At 43.6% G+C, this 18,437-nt stretch overlaps 1 long non-coding RNA gene across 1 annotated transcript; it reads right to left on the bottom strand.

The window, feature by feature from the left end:
* Nucleotides 1-297: 297 nt before the first annotated feature.
* On the bottom strand, nucleotides 298-18,299 carry LOC144670507 (uncharacterized). Its single transcript, XR_013573893.1, has 3 exons — nucleotides 17,803-18,299; nucleotides 17,378-17,475; nucleotides 298-1,071 (listed from the first exon to the last, which is right to left on the bottom strand). It is a non-coding gene; the product is annotated as an uncharacterized LOC144670507 (long non-coding RNA).
* Nucleotides 18,300-18,437: the final 138 nt, after the last annotated feature.

The following is an 18,437-nucleotide window of genomic DNA, read 5'->3' as shown; positions in this document are numbered from 1 at the left end:
TTATGGGAAAGGTAAAGAGGCAGGTCCTGAATCCACCCCAGCTGGAGCGGGGATTGAATCCTGTGTTGTTGAGAACAATCTGTTTCACACCAGCTTTCCAGCCAACTGAGCTCCCATGGAGTACTAGTTGCTGTGGCTGCCTGCATTTTTACATGTATTATGGCACAGTGATGGTAAATGCTGAGCTGCTCAAATCTCAGAAACTTGAAACCCTGCCACAGCTGTTCTTGCAATTTGTATTTTTTATTTCGAGATGCGGGCCTTGAATTCAGTAGTAATAAGACAACTGAGTCTTAGAGGGTTTTTACCAACCTAACTTAAACATTTATTAATAAAATAAACAATTTTAAGCACATACATAGGACTAAAAATTACGACTATAATAACTCCTCGAATCCCTAATTAATCTAGCTCACAGTTACACCTCCGGTAAGGCAACAGTAAAACAACAGAGATTTCAACAGACCCCGGCAAAGCAGACAATACCCTGGACAGCAATATTTAAAATGGATTCTCTTAGCTTCAGTTCCTGGAGACAGCAGCTTGGCGCATAGAGGCTGGAGGCTTTTCACACTTGTTAGACCTTAGAATCCTTCTTCTCACATATAACCTCATCTCTTTTATACAGGTTTCTCGCATTTTAACGGAAATCCCATTGTTCCAATATGTCTTTGCAACTTTTTCCATAATATAAATTTTCCATAGAACTCCCATTATCAGTAATCTTTGGGAAATATGAACACACTGTTTGGCTTAACCTCTGTTGGCTCAGTGTAGCATCTTACAATCTCTTTGAAATTCATGACTTTGGTTTCTCTAAAAATGCAAATGTTCTTCACACCTCACATTCTACAACTTCAGACATATTTATGTACTTAGCATTTCAAACCTAGTTTTCCTTCGGATAAATCAGAGGACCCAGACCAGCTGTCTATAATTCAATTCAGCGGCATCTGTAACAGCTGCTTCCATGATACAGATCACTGCCTCCTCCAGAGGGCTCAGGTGATGCAGGCGTGCATGTCCTCCTCTGATTCTGCTCCGCTCCCTGTGGTTATGGATCACATTGTCCTGTGAAAGATCGAATAGAGAATGTCAGTGAGCGTGCTGAGTGTTTGAGTGATTTGCGTTTGAGTGATGTGGGTATCACAGTTGGAGGAGGTGGAGTTGTGTGAAGTCTGTGAGAGCTGTGTGCGAGGTTGGCAGCATTTCTGAGTGTTTGAGGCGGAGCATCTGAATGTTAGACCCAAGTCCTGAATGCCCGGGATTGCTAATGGGTGAGTGATGGGAATGTGGTGTATGAAGCAGTGTGAGAGGTGGCTGCTGTGGTGTGTAGGGAATGTCACGTGAAGATGTGGCAAACAGTCAGGATGATACCAATCGACTACAACAGGACAGAGATAGACTAGTAGAATGGGCAGGCAAGTGGGAGATGGAATTTAATACAGAGAAGTTTGAGGTGATGCATTTTGGAAGAAGGGATAGGAGGAGGAAATCAGTGCAAAATACTATGCAAGGTCATAGGGATGTGGGGGTTTATGTACATGGGTCTTTGAAGGTGGCAGGAGGTTTTGAGAATAATTAGCAAAACATTTGGAATTTTGGGCTTCATAAATAGAGGTATTGAGTACAAAAACAGGGAAGTTATGATGAACATTTATAAAGCCCTGGTTAGGCCACAATTAGACTATTGCTTCCAGTTTTGGTCACCATGCTTTAGGAATGAAGTGAGGGTCCCCGAGAGGGTTCAGAGGAGATTTCCCGGAATGGTTCCAGGGATAAGGGATTGCAGCTGGAAGGTTAGGTTGGAGAAGCTGGAGGTTGGAGCTGGGGTTGTTCTCCTTGCTGAAAGGGAGATCGAGAGTAGGTTTGATAGAAGTGGACAAGATTAATACAGTGTCAGATAAGGTAGACAAGAAAACCTGTTCCCATCAGCAAATCATACAAGAACTCAGGTACACAGATTTACAGATTATGTCAAGAGACATTGAGGACGGGGATGGGGAGGGGGGTGGGTTGCAGAGTTTGGGGGAGGGAGAAATGAAGCACATTTTATTTTTGACTCAGCAAGTGGTAATGACCTGGAAGTCACTGCCTTCGAGGTTAGTAAAAGCAGAGATAAACAATGGTTTCAAAAGGAACTTGTTTGAACACTTGGGGGAATTAAACATGCAGGGATATGGTCATCGAGCAGGTCAATGGGACTGGCTGGATTGCCCTACACGGAGCTGGCTTGGACTCTTCTGTGCTCTATGACATCAGCATTCCTGACCAAAGTGAGGGAATTGAGCTTCAGGTGACCCTGCTGTCAGCTCATTGGGGCTAGACTCTGGGAACTGACCACCATAATTGCCGTCTGATGGTGTTGCTTTAGGGCCTCCGGCACAGAACACCCCCACCCCACACTTCCCCATACACTGCAGAGAAGTGGGCTCTCTCTTCCATCCAAACCCTGGACTGTTGCCTTTAGAGCTGCATCCAAGAACCAGGGATCCCTTTCTCTTCCGTGTTGCTCCATTTCGAGTGCTTTGTTTTACAGGCAATTTTCGCAAATCGGCAGCAGCTTCCTTACAATTAGTACAGTTCCCCTTTAAGAGGGGCAGGCTCGCTGGAACAGTAGCCATGCAAAACTGCTTTTCCTCCCTTTCAGGTATTCAGCAAGCTAACCTCACAGTGAGCTCTTGCCTGAAGCTACACTCATGAAAATGAAGATAGAGGAAGAAGGGCAACACCTTTTCCCATAAGTTCAGTGAGTGACTCACTCTGTGTGTGTGTGTGTGTGTGTGTGTGTGTGATTATACAAACAGCAAACTCTCCGAGATTAGATACAGAACATTTCTACTCCAGCATCCTGATACTGACTCTGAGGAACTCCATGGAAGATAATGAAAACTCTCTTCCTGCTGATTCAATTTCTGCTCCTGACTCAGCCAAGTCCGACTGCAGGGAATGGGTTTCTCCATCCTGATAGTAAACACCAGCACATTTCCCCAATCCCTTCACAGCCAGTGGTCAGAGAGGATTCTTTTCAAACTACATTACTCTCTTGGAATTTCACAGTTTAATTGTTTGAACATCACAATATAATTGGTTGAATTGTTATTTATGAAAGACTGAAGAATTTAATGTAAACCAGTTGCACAGGTAAATTCCCTGAATGATTAGTCACTATCTGAGCGGCTGGAGGGGATGGTGGGTGTTGAGGGCTGATCCAAACAGACCAGCAAGAAAAGGGCAGTGCCGAGTTGGTGGATCACAGCCGGATGAGTTACTCGGTTGGGAGACTCTGTAATTGGCCTCAGTACCCAGGAACCACAGAGGAGTAACTCCCAGTTGCTGCTCCCCATCGCTGCTACCTGCTGCAGTGTGAGAGTGCAGATTGTGTGTGAGGACAGAGTCGGCAGTTCCCTCAGTCCCTTTCCTCCACACGCACTGTCCAGTCTAACAGGTGAAGAATGAGGAATTCGGAGCGATACTGGAGGTGTCTGTGGGATCAATCCCCAGGCATGAGTCAGCTTTTCATAATGAGGGCAAGGAGTGAGAGTAAGAGGGTTTAAGACAGGTTTATTTAAATTGATTAATACTGCAGCTTTCACACAGATTGGGGTGTGAGAACACAGATTGTGTCGATAAGAGAAGTGGTTAATTTATCCATTGTCACTCTGCCTCAGTTGGGAGTTGAGTGAACAAATTGTGGGTTGATGTCCCAATCCAGTAGATCCAGACCAGCACTGGGGGAGTGCTGCACTGTTGGAGGTGTCATGTTTTGGATGAAAAGTTAAACTGAGACCCTGTCTACCTGTTAATGCCAAAGGTTATATCTGGTACATTATTTGAAGAGCTGGCAGTTCTCCCTGTGTCTTGGAACAACATCACTCTCTCAACCAACATGACCAGAAACTCCTCACCCCGTCAAATCTCATTCACTCTTTGTGAGAATTTGCTGAAAGCTGATTGGCTGCAATGTTTCCTATAAAACAGTGTCAATACTTCGAAAGCAATCGCCAGTCTGTGAAACTCTTTGGACTCTTCTCATGACAGGAAAGGTTTGATATAAATGTCCGATCTTTCATTTCACTCTCTCTGGTCTGAGATTGTGGATCTGGTGGGGTCCAATCTGAGAAAAATCCCTTGGACTGCCCTTCAGGACAGAGAGTGAGTCTTGTACAGGTCGAGGGGAGGGAGGGATGTGTGGGTTTTAATTAAAAATAAAAGAGGTGAGGTTGATGTGTGATCCAGAGCCATTCCAGTAACACTGATAGAGTCAGCTTCATGTTTTCACATTGATCTCCCTCCCTCTGTGTACAGAACAATCACTCAATTCATTCTTCATTTTGGATTTTAGTGTACAGGCGGGCTTGCTTTGTGAATGGAGGATAAACTGTTCAAAAGGCCTGTGAGGAAACTGGGGAGTTTCTCTTTAGAGAACCTGACCAGTCAATATGTTGTGTTCGAATACAGTGAAAGATCCGGTGATGGATTCCCAGCAGCCCGAGCTCTCCAAGTTCTTACTGCATGAAATCTTCGTTCCTGGGAAACAGGCTGTTTGATTGTTTCAGTCCAGTGAGCCCTGACCCTGTGTTCCTGCTGTCTGAATAATGGGCTGTACTCTGAAATAAAACTTACTGCTTTGATCACAGCTTCATATCCGTGTCTTGTTTCTCTTTAGGATCAGTGTGTCCCAGGACAAGGTGTTTAGGGATGAATGAGGCTGGGAGAAGATGTGGGAATTGCAAGGAATGGGAAGTGGGGATCACTGCAGAGAATCTCTGAAAGTTCAGAATAACCCAATAAAGAAGGGACTGAGAGAAGATAGGGGTCTTAGGGTGTCAGCACTCTGACCATCCACAGAGCAAGCTACCTCACAAATATCAGAGGTGGGAGAAGGAGTGAAGGCTATGGAAGGGGTTTAAGGGGATGAGGAAAGTGGGTCGGGAATTGGTTCATGGGGCGGGGAAGGGTTTCAAAGGGAGGATTGGTGGCTAAGGGGGCAGAGAAGGGGTTGGGAAGAGGAATGTTTTCGAACGTACGAACATATGAAGATAGGAATTCGGAGCAGGAGTCGGTCAATCAGGCCCTCGAGCCTGCTCTGCCATTTGATAAGATGATGATCGATCTGATCACGGCCTCAACTCCACATTCCGCCTGTCCCCATAACATTTCACTCCCTTGTTAGTCAGGAAAAAAATCACCCTGTCTGCTGAAATTTCAATAAGATGGACATTGTTGCAGATTGAAGGAGCATCTCCTTCACTCCCATTGAGGGAGCAGGAGAATTCAGCGGGAATTGCTCACTTTTCATGGCTTCCTGGGAATTGACCAAGTTTCGCTGGAAGCAGCAGCGAGACAGGGACTGGAATCCTCGGCCCTCAGATTACAAAGCTGATCCTTTCCCAGTGGGTCAGAGGCTGGGGAAAGGGTTTTACCTGGTGGGGAAGAGTTTCAGTGGGTGGGGAAGGAGATCAGGAGGAGGAGACGAGGGTGCCGTGTTGATGGGAGGGGGGTTGGGGCTCGTTCAGTGGTGCAGGGCTGTAGACGGGTTTCAGAGGGTGCGGCCATCACATACAAAATGGGCTGAGTGGCCTCTTCAGTGTTTTCTGTGACTCCTTTCTATGTTTCTATGAAAAATGCAAAATATTGCATGTATGTATTTTCCTTCACAAACTCAGAACATCCCAAAGAGCTTTAGAGACAATGAATTCCTTTTAAAGTGTAGTCACTGCTGTGGGAAATACAGAAACTACATTTCACTGATGTCAATTAAAACAGCAACTGGACTGCGTAAAGCCAGTAAGTAAAGGCGAGAGAGGAGGAACCCGGGGGAGAGGAAGGGGGAAACAAATGGAGGGAATGGGATCCAGGTAGGGGAAGGAGGAAAGCAAGATACAGGCAGAGGGGTTTCGGGAGGGAATTCCAGATCTTTGGGCCCAGGAGCTGAAGGCACAGCCACAAATGATGGAGTGATTAAAATCAGGGATGTCCTGAAATTAGTGGAGCTCAGGTTTCTCAGAGCATTGTCGGGCTGGAGGAGATTCCAGAGATAGGGAGAGGTGAGGTCATGAAGGGATTTGAAAACAAGGGTGAGAATTTTATAATTGAGACCAGGAGTCGGTGTAGGTTAACGTGCACAGGGGTGATGGGTGACCGCCATTTGGAGTGAACTCAGATCTAGGAAGCAGAGTTTTGGATGAGCTTCACTCTCTGGAGGGTGAAAAATGGGAGGTTGGCCGGGAGTGTGTTTGAATGGTCAAATCTAGAGGTAACAAAAGCATGGATGAGGGTTTGAGCAGTGGATGAAGGTTTCAGGTACAGGTGAGTTGAGGCATGGAGACATGGGAAGGTTGTGGCATAGTGGTGTTGGTAATTATTGGTAATTAACCAAATTGGTAATCCAGCGACCCAGGGTAATGTCCTGGGGATGCTGGGTTCGAATCCCACCACAGCAGATGGTGGATATTGAATTCAATTTTTAAAAAAGTCTAATGATGACCATGAAACCATTTTCAATTATTGTAAAAACCCATCTGGTTCACTAATTCCCTTTAGGGAAGGAAATCTGCCGTCCTTACCTGGTCTGGCCTACATGTGAGCCTCAAGGGCAATTAGGGATGGACAATAAATGCTGGCCTAGCCAGCGACACTCACATTAAAATAAAATGTGCAATGTTACAGGCGGGAAATAGGTGATCTTGGTGAAGGAACTGGTATGTGGTCAGAAGCTCATTTCAGGGTGAAGTGAGGTGCCGAGTTTATGAGAGTTTGTTTCAGTCTCAGACATTGACCAGGGAGACGGATAGAGTCAGTGACCGGGAATGGAATTTGTAGTGTGGTCTTTGGTCTTCTGAATATTTAGTTGGGGGAATTTTCTGCTTATCCAGTACTGGATGTCAGATAAGAAGTCTGATCATTTAATGACAGTGGAGGGGTTGTGAAGCTGATGGTGAAGTGGAGCTGGGTGTTATCAGCATACATGTGATAACTAACACTGTGTTTTCAGATAATGTCACCAAGGGGCAGCATATTGATGAGAAATAGGAGGAGCCAAGGATAGATCCCTGGGGGATTCCAGAGGTAACAAGAGGAGGAGTGGGAAGAGAAGCCATTGCAGGTGATACTCTGGAAAGATTAGAAGTGGAGCAGGCGAGTGCAGCCTGACCCAGCTGATCAATCCCTCCTCATCCTTCTCAATCTTTGACACTGTTGACTTCACCATTCTCCTCCAATGCCTTTCCACTGTCAGGTCAGTGTTCATAGCAGGTGAAGATGATAATGTACCTGATATTCGAGGGGAACCAATGATGATTCAAGGACTAGGGATCAGTAAAGTTAACGAGTGTAGCGAAGACGTGAATTCTTGATCACCTGTATCTCGGGAGGCAGCACATCCACCTCAATATGTGCGGTGAGTGTGACAGGAAAGGGGCATTCTGCTCTGCCAGGAACACCCAGACTAACTGTAAGAGAGAAGCTGTAACTCAAACCAAAGAATGAGGGATATCCACTCAGAGTAAACTGAGCCTGAGAGAGAGCACAGGAAAATCCCAGCCCTGTATGTGCTGAATGAGCTACTTTCACCAGGTGTGGTGCAGAGACACATAGGCACACAGTCTCTATTCCCAGCCTGCGCTCAGTGAGGTGCTCTCACCCAGGCACTGAAACCCACACATGGAGCACAGGAAGATCCCAGTCTCTGTGCTGAGTGGTCTGACTCCAGGGGTTTGATGAATTACTGCAACACCTCCACTGGTGAGGCTGGTGAACTGCAGCATGACATGTTTACATAGGAAGCTGCCATTGGAAACCCTGAGCAGAGAATTCCAAAGATTCACAGTGATGAAATTTCCCCTCATCTCAGTCCTAAATGATCATTATCTGAGACAGTGCTCGTGTTTTAGATTCCCCCATCAGCAGAAACAATCTCCCAGTTTTTACCGTATCAAGCCCCATTCAGAATCTTGTAAGTTTCAATGAGATCGCCTCTCATTCTTCCAAACACTAGAGAGAAAAAAAAGCCAAATTTGATCAGCATCTCATCGTAGGACAATCACCACGTCCCAGGGACCACTTTAGTGAAACTTTGCTTCGGTTTTAAAATTCACTCCCAATTCAGTTTGATAGTTTCACATAGAAGGAACAATCTGTCATGGGCAGGTAGGAAGACCCATTCACAACATTCTGTAATGGGACCCAGTCCAATTCAATCATTGTAAAGATAACACATCACAGATTAGAGATTGGTGCCTGGTGACAGGAGCAGCCGAGGGAGTGAATCCAGAGTCCAGGCTTCTGGTGTAAGAAGTTAGAAAGTGACATTAAAGTTTCTGCACCCCAGCGGTTAAAGGTTAATGAATTAACGTTTCCCAATAAGGAAACACACTGGAAAAGGAGAAGGCTGACACATTCCCTTTAAATCCACTTTAACTGAGTGGGAGGAGGTGGAACATTAACAGGTGAGGCCAAGAAATTGGACAAAGGGTCAGGGACCAATGTTCAGTTTACATCACAAACACTGAATAGAGAAACAGACATTCCGCTGGGAGAGAAACTGCATTTTGGAGAAATGTGTGATCGGATTGGAAAGCATTGGAAAATTGACCTACATTCCTCCAGCAAGATATTTATCAGTAACTCAATATGGGAAAAGATGGTGCAGCTTTTTCAGAGAGATTGTGGGTGGCTCTTAAAAGAGCCGTTGTGTTTTGAATGTTTTTCAGTCCATTGTGGGGTTTTACTTGGAGCTGGTGTACTTGGTCACCGCCTTTGTCCCTTCCGACACGGCGTGCTTGGCCAGTTCCCCGGGCAGCAGCAGGCGCACGGCGGTCTGGATCTCCCGGGAGCTGATGGTGCTGCGCTTGTTGTAATGGGCCAGGCGGGAAGCCTCACCCGCGATGCGCTCGAAAATATCGCTCACGAACGAGTTCATGATGCTCATGGCCTTGGAGGAGATGCCGGTGTCGGGGTGAACCTGCTTCATCACTTTGTAGATGTAGATGGCGTAACTCTCCTTCCCCAAATTTTCCTGAACATTCCTGCCCTTTACTCAGAGGTTTCTTTCACCCTTTCTTGGCAACTGTTTCCTTCTCTTCTTTTTTTGCCTCCAGAAATATACTTTATTCATAAAACGTATAGGAGTACATTGTAAACCATTTCAACTTGAAAATTACCGCAAGTGCAACAAAGTTCAACTTGTCCCCACCCCTAGGTGCCTTTCCACAGTTGTAATTCCCCTGATGTTTATAATATATGTTCCATGTCAGGAATACAGCCCAAGGGCAATTGTTTTCAAACTGAAACATTACAGAAACTGCAACAGAACTCAACTTGCCTTCACGCAGCAAGTTCCTCTCTGAGGTGCTTCAATCTAATTTCTGTTACTCATGATATTCACAAAGTACAATCAATGTCAGGCATACAGCCCCAGGGGTGCTATAAAATTCTTCAGGCCCTCAGTGCACTATGGGTGAAAGGCATTCAGCAGTGACATTTCCCCATTGAACCTCTGTGGTGGCTGTTCCAAGCTTTAATGTATTCCTCAGCACATAGTCTTGGATCTTGGAATGTGCCAGTCTATATCACTCAAAAGATAGGCAAGTTTCGGGCAGACCAAAAGCTGATGATCCTCCAGCTGCAGTTGATGTTTATCTTGGTGTGTGTCCCTGGGAACAGGCCATAGAGCACTGAGTCCTACATCACAGAGCTGCTCAGGATGAACCTCGACAAACACCACTGCATCTCTAGCCAGACCTTCTTGGAAAAGGTACATCCCAGAAGGTGCAGAACAATGGTCTCTTCTCCACTACAGCCACCGAGTGTGATGAGCAGAAGGGGAGAGACTTTGGGCTTGGAGGAAGGACATGATGGGGAGGACCTTTCTCACCACCAGCCAAGCTACATCCTAGGGGTTGTTTGAAAGTTCTGGTGATGAGGCTTTCTGCCAAAAGACTTTGATAGTTCACTGAGCAGGCTATCTGACAGAATCTACCATTGCCTTATCCTGCTGTACCTGTAGATCATTACGTGGGTACCACTGCTGGATGGAGTTGTCCTCAAAGATGTTTTTCTGCATAAAATTTTCTATAAGTGATCCATCCTCGTGACACCGGGTCAGGTAGAACCTCAGCACATATTGACACTTGGTGTTTGCTTCCTGAGGGTCTATGCACAGCTTGATGCAGCCACACACAACAGGGCCATTAGGATGAGGGTGATGTTGGTCACATTTTGTCCCCATCTATCTAGAGGTTTGTATGCCATGTCCCTGTGAACATGGTCCATTTTCAACCTCCGGATAAAGCAGAAGAAAGCTCGGGTGATCACCACAGTGTAGGAGTGATGAAAGGGCCAAACCTGCACCATGTACAACACCAAGATTGTTATTACCTGATGACCAGTTTCTTAGCAGTGATGGAGGGGGAGCGTCGCTCCCACATGCCCAGTTTTTCTTTGACCATAGCTACTTGCTCCTTTCAGTCTCCAGTGCATGCCCAGGACCTTCAGGCAGCCTGACCTGACAGTGAAGGGGACAAAGGAATGGTCAGCCTAGGTCCCCAAAGAACATGACATCACTCTTGACACAATTTAGCTTGGCTCCCGAGGCCAGTTTGAACCAATCACAGGTCTGTACACTATCAGTGGATCCAAGCAGAAGACGATGACGTTGTCCATGTACAGGGAGGCTTTGACCTGAGTGCCTCCGCTGCCTGGGATTGTCACCCTTCTTATACCCGAATCCTTCCTGATGGACTCAGCAAAATGTTCTTTGCAAAATATGAACAGGAGAGGGGAGAGAGTGCTTCAGATTTATCAGAAAGATTTCCAATTCTCACCCATTGGCTGAAACTGCACTACTGAGGTTTATGTAGAGCAGCTGGACCCAACTGCAGATTCCCTCTCCAACCTCCATTTTGGAGGGCAGATCCATCAAGTAGGTGTGTGATATTCTGCCATAGGCCTTCTCCTGGCCCAAGCTGATGAGGTCGGTCTCCTGCCGCCCCCATCCTGCAATTATTTCCCTGAGTAGTGAGAGGCTATCAGATATCTTCTTGCCATGTACAGCGCAGGTCTAGTCAGGGTGGATCACCAGCCCCAGAGCCGATTGAAAATGGCCTTGGACAGAATTTTGTAGTCCACATTCAGCAGTGAAATGGATCACACATTTCTAATTTCTTCCCTTTCCCGCTATTCAGCGATTGGATTTCTATTCTGTCTCTTCAGATATTTGTCCTCTGTAGCTATGTGAATGTGGCCAATCAGTAACTGATATTTGGATAAAGCTTTTAATCTATGTCAGTTTGTGGCAGTTGATTACAACAATTAATTCATAACATTAATCTCCAATTTATGTTTTTTTAAATCTCCACACCATGCAGCTTCAAAGGACGTGTTATCCTGTGTTCCTGTCAGTCTCTCCTATGTCAGTCTGTATTTTAATCTGCACCTGTCAGTCTCTGCTACATGAGTGTGGGTTTGACTCTGTCTCTTTCCATCTCCCAAATGTGGATGTGGCTTTTCATCTGCTATTGTCAGTTCCTGATGGGTGACAATCTGTTTTTGTTTGTATTTGCCAATCTCTGTTCAGTGAATGCAGGTTTTGTTTCCATCAATCACTGATGTGTGTGTGTGGGTTTTACTCCTTGTCTGTCAGTAGGTAATTTTGTATTTTATTCTGTACTGTTGGTATTTGGTATGGAAAGTGTTTTTTTTACTCCATATTTCGCAGTCTGTGGTATGGTGTGCAATTTGTCTGCACATGCTCATTTCTGATATGTGAAGGTTTTTTTTACCCTGTACATATCAATATTTGGCATAATTGGGTGTTTTTTTGTAGCTTCTAGTTTCTTATTTTGAGTGTGGCTTTACTGTGTTTCTGGCAGTGTCGGGTATGTGTGAATGAGTGTTTTTTTTAAACTCACTGTGTCTAAAAGTTTCTCATATGTGAATGTGACTTTGACAATCTACCTGTCAGGTTTGGTAGGTGTGAGTGTGTTGTACAAAGCAGCTGTCAGTTCCTGTTGAGCCAGTGATGGCCTTACACATATACTCGAAATTAACAGGGATGATGTAAGTGTTTTATTTTGAACAAGTTGGTTGCTTGCTGGTGAGTTTAGTTTCACATTGTGTCTTTCTGTAGTTTGAGAGTGTGGGTTTTAGTCTGTATCTCTTGTTTTGTTTTGAGATGAGTGGGCATTTTATGCTATTATAATTTCCATTTCTGGAATGTCAATGTGCCTTTTACACTGAATTGGTCAGTATCTGATGTGTGAGCATGCCCTTTACCTGCCATTTTCTGTTATGAGTGTGGGTTTTAGTCTGCCTATCATTTTCTGTCATGTAATTGTGGGATATACACTATTCTTATTAACTTCTCTCATGCAATTTCACATTTAATCTTATTTTTTAAGAACATAATAAATAGGACCAGGAGTAGGTCATTCAGCCCCTTGAATATGCTCCACTATTCAATAAGACCATGGCTGATATAACTGTGACCTTTCCTGCCTGGCCCCCAAAGCCTCGACTCCCTCGTCAATCAGAAATCAGTCCAACACAGCTTTGAATTTATTCAAAGGCCCAGCCTCCACTGCTCTCCGGGGAAGAGAATTCCAAAATCTAATCATCCTTTGGGAGAAAAAATCCTTCTCATTGCAGTCTAAAATGGGAGACACTTTATTATAAGCTGTGGACCATAGTTCTAGACTCCTCATGAGGGGGAACGTCCTCCCAGAATCTGCCCTGTCAAGTCCCCTCAGAAACTTATATTTCTAAATAAGATCACCTCCCATTCTTCTCAACTCCACTGAGTATTGGCCTAAATCGAGCAACCTTTCCTCATACGACCAATTTGTCTCATCTATGTCAATGTTGGTTTTACTCTGATTCCCTCACTGTCCGATATGTGATTGTGGGCTTTGTCCTGTAACTTTTGGTTCCTGCTAAGTGTCTGGATTTTAATCTCTATCTGTTAGACTCTGCTATGATCGTATGCATTTCCTGATTTATTATATCTAACTCTATAACCGTCAGTAAGTGGTATGACTGTGTGGATTTATATTCAATATGTGATTTCCTGCCATGTTAGTGTTGTTTTCACTCTGTACAAGTCAGTATTTTGAAAGACTGGGTTATATACTGCACCGGTCAAACTTTTAAGTGGGGCAATGTGCTTTAATCTGTTTCTGTCAATCTCTTTTATGTAAGTACCTTATTTTATATCCACCTGTCTGTTTCTGAAAAATGGGTGTAATCTGTATTGTGTCCTGCCCAGTTTCTGGTTCAGTGAGAATTAGTTTGCTCTATCTCCATCTGTTTCTGCTATGAGAATCTGGGCTTTATTGTGCAAGTCACTTACTGATGTGTGATTGTAGATTTTAACTGTTTCAGTTTTGGATAGGTGGACTTAATTATTTTTGCCTATTTTTGTTACATGAGTGTGTATTTTATTTTGTTCCTGTCGTTTTTTGCTGTAGTGAATGCTGGCTTTGCTTTTGGTCTGTCAATTTCTTAAACATGTATCTGGGTTTTCCTTTGTACTTGGACATTTCCAGTGTGGGAGAAAAGGCCTTACTCTTTATATGTTAATTTCTGACAAGTGAATATGGGATTGCTGTGAACCTCATTGTCTAATTTGTTATTTTTGGCTTTAATCTTTACCTGACAGTTTCCAGTCTGTGAATCAGGATCTTCTTCTGCACCTGTCATTTACAGCTAGGTGAGTGTCTATTTTTCTCTGTACAAGTTAGTCTCTGGTATGGAAGAAAGGTTTTTCTCCTGTACCTTTTAAATTCTGGCAAGTGAATGTGCGGTCACTCTGTGCCTATCAATTTGTTAGATGTTATTTTAGATTTAACTCTGCAATTGTGTGTGTCTGATATGAGAATGTTGATCTAATTCTGTACCTGTCAGTTACGTTAACAGAATATGTTTTTATTCAGTACCTCTTCATTTTTTTAATGAGATGTAGGTTTTACTGTGAATCTTTTAACCTGTAGAATGTAGATGTTGCTATGATTCGGTGTCTGTGTCTGATTGGTGAACATTTGTATTCATTTCCCTGTCTGTTCAAAACCTGTGAAAGTTGATTTTATTATGGACTTCTTTATAATTGAAATGTGACTGTGGGTTTTGTGCTTTGCCTGCACGTCTATGATAAGTGAGTGTGGCTTTTTCCCTACAATGGGATATCTCGCTCGAGTGTGACCATCTTTTTTTTTGTGCTTGTTAGTTTATGGTAAATGATTGAAAGGTTTAATCTTACTTCGCCACACAACTACTACAGCTTCAGGAACAGGTCAAAGCAGGTCCACAGTGAGTAACTGACCTTTGCACTCCTTAAAGCCTATTCTGTGAGTTACAACCTACTAGTCAGAAGTGTGATTAAATACTTTCCACTACTGAGCGCAATCCCAACAACACTCATGCAGATTAATAATATTCTGGATAAAGTATCTGAGTGACACACAATTCATGAGTCCATTCCCTCCCCCACTCTCACACAGTTCGTACCATCTACGAGATCAGCTGCAGCAACTGAAAAAGACTACTTCAACAGCATCCTTCTAACCCGCAACCTGTTATACCTAGAAGAACATGTACAGAAGGTGCCTGGAATAACACCACCTGCAAAGTCACCCCCAATTCAAACACCATCCTGACTTGACAATATGTCACCATTCAGTCATCATCACTGGGTCAAAATCCTGGAACTTGCTACCTAACAACAAATTTGCCACACCTATGGATGACAGACAGCATCAGACAGAAGGCAGTCCACCACCGCCTTCATAATGACAATTGGGGAGGAGCAAAACTCCTGGACTTTCTAGTGACACAAACATCCAAAGAAGAAATCAAACAATATTAGTAACTGCTCTATGTGTGAAATACATTTGTTCAGTATCTGCTCATCACTGGTTCAATCTGTGAGCATGTAAATCATTTTGTATCTGCCAGTCACTGCAAGTGAATGGTTGTGGGATTCATTATGTATTCATCATTCTCTGCTTCACCATGAGAGTTTTGGACTAATTCATTAGCTGATAATTGTATGCCTTTATCATATTCTGGTAATGAATGCGCTCGTTGTAATAATTCTATATCTGACTGTTTCTGGTACTAAATGCAATTCTGGGATTCATGCTGTAACTTCTAGTTCTGTGAACTGTACATGAGTGAGATTTGTTCAATATCTGTCACTGTTTTTTTGTGAGATGGTGGAATTCATTCTCTATCTGCAAATCTTGTACCATGTGAGAGCAATAGGGTTCACTCTGCATCTATCAATCTCTGGACTGAATGTGTGAGAGAGAATTATTGTGTGTGTGTCAGTCTCTGCTTCTATATGCAAGTCCTGATGTCAATCTGTACCTCCCAGTCTCCGCTCTGTGAGTGTGGTCACATTCACTGTCTGCCACTGTTCTGTGTGACTGTGGGATTCATTCTGTGATCATAAGCCCTTGGGACTCAGCAAGTGTGAGAGTCAATCTGCATCTCTCCATTTCTCATCCATTATTAGGTTAATTCTGTAACTGTCATTCATTGAGGCTGTGTTGTTATGGCCTTACTTCTCCATCTGTTAGTCTCTGATTTGGGATGAGAGTGTGGGATATATTCTGTATCTGACAGACTCTGGTCATGTGTGTCAGTGTGGATTATTTTCTCTTTCTGCCATTCTCTGGTACTGAATGGGACAGTTAATTTAGTTCTGTATCTGTCAGTCTCGTGTGCTTTTTGCAAAAGAGTTTTTAATAATGTATCTGTCTTTGCTACTGTGTGTGAATATGAGATGAATTATGTACCCATCAGTCTGTGTAAATGAATGTGATTTTGTGATCCATTCCATCTGTCAGTCCCCAGAATTACAACTGAATGTGGAGCTCATTCTGAAGCTGCCAGTATCTGGAAGTGAGTGAGAGTTTAATGTTAATTCTGCTGCCATCAGTCTTTGAATAATTATATGTGTACCTGATTCATTTTGTATGTATCAGTCTCTGGTATTGTATCCAAATGCTGTTTTCTGTCTGTATCTGTCAGTTGTGGTACTTTGTACGAGTGCAGGATGAGCTACATAAATGCAATTCTTTGATCCTGTGATTGATCTATTCAATTTGCTTCAAATTTTCTGCTGTGAAATGAAAAGTGTGTTTTATTCTTTGCTTTCTTTCCGTTTCCTGTGGAGTGTAATACTGTTGCATTCAACCTGCTTCTGTCAGTCTTTTATGTTGCATGTGAATGCCTTATTCCTTCTGTATCAGTCATCTCCTACAGAACTCCAGAAGCTTGACACAACCCAGGACAAAGCAGCCTGCTTGATTAGTGCCACATCCACAAACATTAACTCCCTCCACCACTGACACACAGTAGCAGCAGTGTATACCATCTACAAGATGAGCTGTAGGAACTCACCAAGCCTCCTTAGACAGCACCTTCCAAACCTGTATTCTATATTTTTCAATCTTATCTGCTCAATGTGAATTAGTTATTGTTGGCCATCAATCTCAGGTACAATAAGTGAGTGTGGACTTTGTGATACCTTTGTCAGTTCCTGGTACTGTATATGACAGTGGACTATATTCTGCATCTTTCTGTCAACGACAGTGTATATGAAAGTAGCTTTAATTTTGTATTTTTCAATCTCTAGATTGAATGTGTGCTTGGAATTATTGTTTATATGTCTGTTTCTAGGTGGGTGAATGAGTTTTGGATTTATTCTCTATCTATGCATCTCTGGTGTTGAATGTAACTGGGATTTCATAAATTATGGTATCAATATTTGTTTAACCTTTGCTTTCTTGTAAAATATTTATTCAATGTTTTCTTTCACAGCCATAGGTTACATTCAGTAGTTTTGTATGGGATATGTAGTGCTGTTCAATTTGTATCTCTGTGAAAACAAATTGAAATGATAACATATACATCGATCTGATACATGGCCTGGTGTGTAATTTGTGCAGTTTTTAAAAGGAAATTGATACTTTTACTCGATGTTCTCGTCTAACACTTAGTGAGATTTTGGAACTGGTATTTAATCTGTAGCCCGGTCTACACTCTGGGATACCTAACAGCAATGTATTCTGTATCTCACAAAAGGGTAAATGTTGTCTGATGGAGTTAATAATTGGTATTTAATTTGTGGACAAGGTGACACTGTGTACTTAAAAATAATAGTGGGTTTGCTTTTGCCCTGGGATTGATGTATCTAGTTCTCAGTTGTACTAGGTTGGAGTGCAATGGAAACAACTTCTCCCACCAATGCTCTGTTTTAATATTTTATTGAAAGGGCACCTCTCAACCTTTGGACCTATGTGGGTCTCTATACTGTTTCATTTTGGCCTAAAGGCCTGGCAGTATCTCTGTGCTTTGTGAGTGATATTGTACTCACTGTGAGTTGGAACCATCAGGCTGCACTTTTCCTTGTTTCGAGGAATCATCTGGTTCCTTCAATTCTTTCCATGCACACAGAAAACATAACTCCTTTACCTGAAGAATAGGTGAAGTAGAAGGTACAAAAGTGATAAATGTATTTTTTTCAAGTAATAATTATTATGAAGAATCAACAGAGCAAAACCAGCAGCACACGCAGTACTGGAACAATCAGTTTCTACTCATCTGTTTTTTTGAGTAGATTTGTAACAAGTTTGTGACCTGCAGAGACAACCTGTCCTGTGCACTGCTCCTTGAATTAGGCTATCTGATGGAGAAGTGACCTTTGCAAGGGTCAAATTTCTCTTTACAGCTCCCTTTGAACTAACTGTACACCCGGAAACAAGCAGGTACAGTTTAAAATGTCTCTTTCACACTTCTCACCTGGTGCCTGAAATTGATCTTCTTTGTGTAACTGGAAACATTGTTACTGTGCGGCTATTTTCCCCGCCATTCTCTGTCCAATAACAAGGGACAGTGGGAGCCGGAACTAAGCCAGGAAGCTTCACTCGGGTTTGGGGAGAGAAAGCAGCAATGATCTTCAATGGCGAGTTCTTCTCACTCTGTCCAGACACTGCTCGAGAATGGCCTCTCCCTTCCCCCCGCTCACTCCATGTTCCGGGAGCAGCTCGTGTTCCAGGGAGCCCATTAAAAACAGCCGCCGCCTCCGCCTCAGCTGCCCGGACACTCAATGCCAATCTCTGAGCATATCTGCGGACGCGGCTCCAAACCGATGCGCTGCTTTAAGCAGATGCTGTTTGTTCACTTCCCTCTGGGGCGGTGATGTCTCCGATCGCTGCTGAATTAAACCCTATTCCGCTCACTGAGTGAATGACGCTCTCGGCCATTGTTGGAGGAAGGGTTGCGCATGCGCTGTTATCCTCATTGTGACGACACTGGGGGGCGGGCTTATACTGCGCATGCGCATATTTCCGCAGCAATTCAGCCGCTAAAATCAATGGGAATTTTGCCCATTTCAATCTCATCACGGAGAGAACAAAATCTCCGAACCTGTGTCG

The sequence above is a fragment of the Cetorhinus maximus genome, chromosome 31 (assembly GCF_964194155.1).
Source record: "Cetorhinus maximus chromosome 31, sCetMax3.hap1.1, whole genome shotgun sequence".
Taxonomy (NCBI): domain Eukaryota; kingdom Metazoa; phylum Chordata; class Chondrichthyes; order Lamniformes; family Cetorhinidae; genus Cetorhinus; species Cetorhinus maximus.
The sequence above is the reverse complement of the archived record's forward strand: the minus strand, read 5'-3'. Positions and strand labels throughout refer to the sequence as shown.